Genomic DNA, 6,904 nt, shown 5'->3' on the forward strand with positions numbered 1-6,904 from the left:
TAACTTTTGGTTTGTAATATGGGTCGAGCGCCACCAGGTCCTACAATTCCCATAATGCAACTGAACAGCGTCTTGGCCCTCCCTGCCTGGTAACCCCACATCTTTCAAACTTCTACCTCCAGTTTTTAACGTTAGATTTCTATTAAAAATCTGATTGTATTTACAGGCTGACCTCTTTTGACATGTGAATATTAATGTGTAAAATTGTTGGAGGACTTCTTTAATATGGTTTTAGAAAATAAAAGCCTTCTTTTTTTGTTTCTGCTCTAATGCCATCAGAGACACAATGTGTGCAAAATATATTTTGCCTTCTTACATTGAATGATAAAATGCACAAACAGCAGATGAGAAACAAATACTCGATATGACACTATGACAACATTTCTGCCCTGTGACTCAGTCTTGAGACGCCAGAGGGCGCTGTTGACCACAAAATAAAGTCAAACCCAGGCAGGTGACCATGGAGAGCGGCTGAATGGCCACTGGCAGGGCTGCAGCCTCAGTGCCAGGCATTACCAGCCTTCCCTCACAAGGACTCTGTTGTCACAAGCAAAGGGACCCTGCAACACTCTGTCTGTCCAGGTCCCGGCACATTGTTCCCAACCCAGACAGGCAGGAGGGACACAGCATGTGGCGTTAAACATCCGAGACGAAGCAGCAGTATTTTTTAATGATAACTATTTTAGACAACATTCAACAAAATACAACTTGTCAATGAATCAGTGTTGTTTTTCCTTCAATTTTCTTTCTTCCTCTCTTCCTTTATTTTAGTCATAGCCCCATGTCCTCTAAATCTGTGCCCACTGTAAACCATGAAATTAAATAAAAAGCATTATCTCAATGGATGAAATAGGAAAAGCTCAGAATGTCTTCAGGGGCTTTATTTAAAATATGTTAGATATTGTATTTGTCTTGGGACAGTTTGATGGTTATCAGTAAAAAAAATAATATACTGTCTTTGAACAGAAATCTGTCCATCCCTCAAGTCTGTGAGGCCTCATTGTACATAACAGACACTTTTACCCGGTGATTTCCCATGTGGATCAGTTAAATTATGGGCGTCTCTTTGCGCATTAAGGAATGCCATTTCCTGTACAGGAGCTATTTTTATGCTTTATTTTCTCTTGTGCTTTGGTACAGTGTGTTTGCATGCATCTTAGTTTTTATGTTATGCTCAGCTAGGAGCAGTTAATGCCTGAGCTTACTCCCTGCTGAACTCCACCCCATCCAAACCTCCGGTGGGAACCAACATAATTGCATGGCATAGAGAACAGAGCATGAAACAGCAGCTGGAACCCTAACACGTCCCGTGTGAGGCAGAGGAATCTGAAATGCTACTGAGATTAAGCCACTAAATTCTCTCCATACAAGTATACTTAACTAAATCATAGGTTTCCGTCTAAAATGCTGTTTTGGAAAATGTGCTTTATAAAGTAAATCAACCATGATATCTAAAAGAAAATGCACGCTTTTGTCTTCACAAGCAACTGTTTTCCATTTGACAGACTACTTTTGTAGCAACTCTTAAAGGAATAGTTTAACATTTTGGGAATTATGCTTATTTTCTTTCTTTGCGGGAGTTCACTATATACCACACCCATGCGTGTACGGTAAATAGCATTCTCGAATCCATGGCAAATAAATACTGGTTTGAGTCTAGAGCCAGCAGCCAGTTAGCCTAGCTTAGCAGAAGGGTGGAATTGGGAAACAGCTAGCTTGGTCCTGTCTGAACAAAATCCGCCTACCATAACTTCTAATGCTCACTAATACGTATCCTGTGTGTTAAATCTGTACAAAAACAAATTAAAGTGTAAATGCATTAATTAATGAACTTGAGGTGTTATTTTAAACTTTGGACAGAGCTAGCTAGCCGTTTCTGCTCCCACTCCTAATGCAAAGCTAACCACTTTGAAAGAGAGCGATGAAGCATATTTCCAAAATTGTCCAACTATTCCTTTGATGCATTTTATTTTCATTTTTTTAACACGTTAATTTGATTTATATTCTTACTCAAACTTGCAAAAACGTAAAACATTAAATCTTCTTTTAAGTTGATGTGGCGAACTTTAGCAAACAGTTGTTATTTACACATCCGGCAGATACAGAGCAACATTATTCATTTGGAGAATTTCGAGTTCAACATTCACTCTCTTTTAGCTTTGATTTTGGTTTCTCACAACTCCTGACTGTTAAACTGCTAAATGTTCCACAGTGTTGGCCAGCTAATTGCTAACTGCTGTTTGATGCTGAGCAGGTTGTGTACAGTGGGTTTTTACCTGCCTTCTGCGGTTGAAAAACAACACTATGAGAGCAGAGAAAGTAAACCAAAACTGTAAAGTTGGAGGCTGGACAACTAAACAACAAGCTGAAACTTGCTTTTCAATTCCAATAAATTGAGGGGATTTGAAGATTAGGATTAGGATTCGTTGTAGGAGCATCCCTACCAGTGAGTCCATTTACATTGCCACATCATCATTTATAAAATATTTTTAAAATAAAAGGCAAACTGTGAGGATTCAGTGTGTTTCTACTAAGAGAGCAGCCTCAGCACATCTCGCAGTCAGTCAGGTCATGCATAGCATTAGCAGCTGTGCCTCTTGAACCGTCTTGTTTCATATCAACTTTTCAAGTAATAAAAGAAGTTCAGCCAAACTACCACTCAAGGAGGAACACTTGGCCATGCTGAGTTTGGCAAAAATGAGTCATCAAACATCACAAGTGTTTCTTTCTCCTGTGCCAGACCCTCATCATCTCATTATACCCTCCTCTGTAAGGCACGTTTGTATTCCAAAATCAGAGCTTTTCCCCTCTCCACGGGCCGGCCCTGCTTCAGAGGGAATCAACCCTGTTTGGACAACTTTAACTCTACGTCAAGGCTCGTTTAATGCACGTTTAATACTTCAGCTTCAAACCCACATCCCACTCTGATTATGGGCCAAGGAGTCTGAAAAGACCTCTCTGTTTGTCTGTTTCCTTTTCTGTTTGGCTTTCACGGTTTAGCCTCCTGGCTGCACAGGAAGCAGGAAAAAACAAAGTAGGAAAAAAGACTAAATGAGTTTCACCTCAGTGCTTTTTCGGGGAAAATCCCAGGTGCTCCAGGCAATGTGCTTAATACAGGAGTCACAAAGGTGTTGAGACTTCAGTCAGACATGTACGCACACGTTATGGTGTTTCTATTCTGTTGATACTGTGCTGTTGGAGACATGAATGTAATATGTCTGCAGCTCCTCTGCATATCTTTACACAAAGTGATTAACAGAGAGGGACAAAGGCACAAATAAACAGACAATTCGGAGGTATTAAATCATAAACTTAATCTTCATGCGTCCTCATGAGGCCACTAGCTGATAGATGCCAATAATTCAGTTGGCCAAGTCTGAGGACAAGTTGACGTCAGATGTCCTCCTCGGTGAGTCAGGAGCAAAAAATGTATTCACACGTGACCAAGAAATTCAATAAGGTAAGTGTTTGTCACTACAAGGCTTGCTGAGTGCATGTTTTCATGTTTGATGAGTCTGTCTTTAAAAAGCAATCGTCGGGCTGCAAACATGCCAATAAAATTCACAATTATTTCATATAAAACAATAAAGGTTGGTGCTTTGGGCAAGTCTAATAACAGCAATGAAATCTGTGAAATGAAACTGCAATGCTGTAGGATACATTTAAGATTTTATACCAAACTGTGCCAAGAAAACAACTGTCCAAAATTGCTCTTATTCCTCGCCTCCCTCTTTAAGTGCGGCTCAGTCACTGGAAGGTATGTCAGCCAATCTCATCCCAGGCTCAATTCAATTAAAGAGAGTACAAAGACATACGGCTCAGGGTCGCGTGATATGATTAGAGTTCTGTGCACAACGACGCTGCTGCTTTGATTCATGCCCTCTCTTATCTGGTCACTCACAGCGACGGGCTCAAACCACTGAGCCAAGGAGGGCTCCCTCAGGTGTGCTGCAGTATCCTCAAGGGGCTATTGAAGGCATCCTGAACGGATCTCCGACAATCATCAGGTCATACTGTCATTGCAATGAAAACAGGCTGCAGGGACAGAACAGGCACAAACACAAAATCAGTTTGTTCTTAGGCAGGGATTTTTGGTTGATCAGCATTCTGACATTTTTAAGACACATGGGATGAAGAAAATCCTCCAAACCAAAGGCCATGCTGCTATCTTAGTTTTCAATCAGGACAATGCAGAGGAGCAACTGTACCCCAAACCCCTCCCTCCCCATCTTCTAGCTGAGCTGCCATAAAAGACAGGTGATACGCCTCTTGGGACAGGGATGTGTCGGAGGAATGCGTGTGCAGGTAACCTGCCGCCTGTGGGGACTGTGGAGAAAGGCCCAGCACACCAGTTGATCCTGTTTGATAAAGGCCCTGACAGGCCCAGATTATATGTCTCAGCCTGGAGGAGGTGTCTGTGTCTCATTCCTGCGCCGAAGAAAGTCGATCTTGTGGGAAAGAGGCGGGGCCATGCCTGTAGGCGTCAGTTTTTGTATGGACGCCAACACACACCTTGTTGGGAAGACACCACTACCACCACCCCCCCATCTCCACCTCCCTGCTAGCTCAACACCAAACAAACACCCTCACCCATCTCATTTAACTGACCACACCCGTGCCTCTAGACGCCATAAATACTCTTTCCCTGAATCGGGACAGAGATACATTTTGTGGCCAGAAATGTTTGCTTCAAAATGTAATTTTTAGCCTTGTGCATACAGACACCTTGAAACACTTACTAGGTATTAGTCTGTAGTTACAACAGGAAGCATACAGGGGATAGAGTAACACATTTGTGTTTCAGGGGAACCTTGGATTAAATAACACAAACTTTAACTTGTTTTTTTCTATTACTCAGTATATAATACAAAGTTTTTTCCTTTTATGTTTTTCATAATAAATGCAAAATATTGCAGGCTTCATAACCACTATTTACTTTAGAATTACCATCAAAATGGGTAAACAAGAAACATGGGTAAGCAAGATTTATTTTAAATATTATGTAATTATAATTGTCCATGTTTAATGTGGAACCTGTGTCCTTTTGTTGTTGTTTTTTGGTGAATACTTTGAAGTTTGTTATGTAAAGGTTGCTTTGTGACAGAATTAAATCAAACCAACTACAACTACATAATTAAAGAGAGTGAAATAGGGGGGAATAAAGGACCACATATAGATAAAGGCATTCTCTATAGATAGAGATTCTCATTGATTTGTCCTGATCATAGTGTGAAATTAAAAAGTAACGTCCATTCCCTAGCCTGAAATTCCTTATGCATGCTTTTCAATAAAAGTGTGTAGAACTATGTGATACTTTAATGAATACTATGTCCCGGTACTCTTTATGTTGTGTGTTGACCTATAAAGTAAATGGTATTAAGTATTCCATATTTAATTGCTTTTTACAATGTAATTTCTAAATAATAACTGCATTTTGCGGATTTTAATTCAAAGCCTTATCCCATTTAAATCCAACTGATCTTAACATATTTCTTGTAGTGTAGGGATCGGATACTTCCCCATGAACTTATTTGCTTATGGTTTGTGATGTGGAGAAAAGATGGAAAAAGGCAGTGTCTCAAAGACAATGGTGAGACACAGTGAGTGACAGGCCGTGCCCCAGGCTCACCCCTTCTGTTCTGTCTGTCCCACAGAGCAGCCGGGGCGCCGGGGACCTGTCATACAGACAGCCATCTCACAAACAGGGGCCCAGGCCCTCTGTGGGGACAGAAACGTCAACAACCAAATAGCACAGACGAGGAGAGGACGCCGACTGCCTTCGTCATTTCAGCTTCAGGAGGCAAACAGAGGGTTCAGCACTGAGACTTCCACATCCGTTGACAAAACATTTATAAAATATCATTAAAGTATTACATATTTTGTTCTGCAAGAGTGAACTACACCCAAAACCACAGTGGCTGCATTTAGATACAAAACAGCTGCCTATCATTTTAACTATTGTTAACGGAGGCGGGGAATCTGTCACAGTGAGCAAACAACAGAAAATTTTAATTCCTCCTCTGTTTTGAAATCAACAATCTATGGTGAACCGGAGCCAAGCCTGTCTGCTGTGGTTACCCACACACTTCATGTCTGAGGTCTCGGTTTTTATGTGCTCATCATAAGGAGGAATGCAAGGATGAGACACATGTCTCCTTCACCTTGCACATGGACACTGGCCGGAATGATATTCATGAGTTCCAGTATTGCACTGCTGTAACCCTTGTCTCTGTCCCCTCATGTACGCACATCATGAAAGCTCCTCTACACTAAACTCTCCTCCCTGGCTCCCATAAATAATCAGTTAATTTGTGAGGAGACAGAGGTGCACAACAGCGGGCTGATGTCACCGCTCCTTGATTCCAGGAGGCTCAAATAAGCAAAGACACACACACACACGCTATCACCAGTACCATCATCACCACTGGCGTCACCCTCCCAGGATCGTCTCTCCTAACTGCGGCTGAGAAAGACACTCTGATTGACGACGTGTCTTCTCCACAGGGTGGCAGAGAGTTGAAGGGCAGGTCATCTGTCACCACTGACAGGAAACGCACAGGGTGGAGATTAATGGTGAGGCTCCGGCTTTTTCTCTGGACCTGGAGATGATAATCCCAAACTGGAATAAATCAACCCATCTCTGGTAAACAAGAAGATAAAGCAATTCATCTAACAGGCCACCAAGGAAACATACATGTCTCATCTTGCTCAGATTACTGACTTTTGAAAAGATGTGCAGTTTGCAGATGATATGTTGATGTTTAGTAATTTATGTCTTCAAGATGTGACGATGCAACGATGCATTCATATTGAGAAAGGCAACCAATTTGTGTTATTATGCAATTAACTGAGATATTTAAATTAACAACTTCAATGAATTAAAAAGATGAATTGACCTCAGAGG

Source organism: Anoplopoma fimbria, chromosome 13, assembly GCF_027596085.1.
Source record: "Anoplopoma fimbria isolate UVic2021 breed Golden Eagle Sablefish chromosome 13, Afim_UVic_2022, whole genome shotgun sequence".
In the NCBI taxonomy this organism is placed as follows: Eukaryota; Metazoa; Chordata; class Actinopteri; order Perciformes; family Anoplopomatidae; genus Anoplopoma; species Anoplopoma fimbria.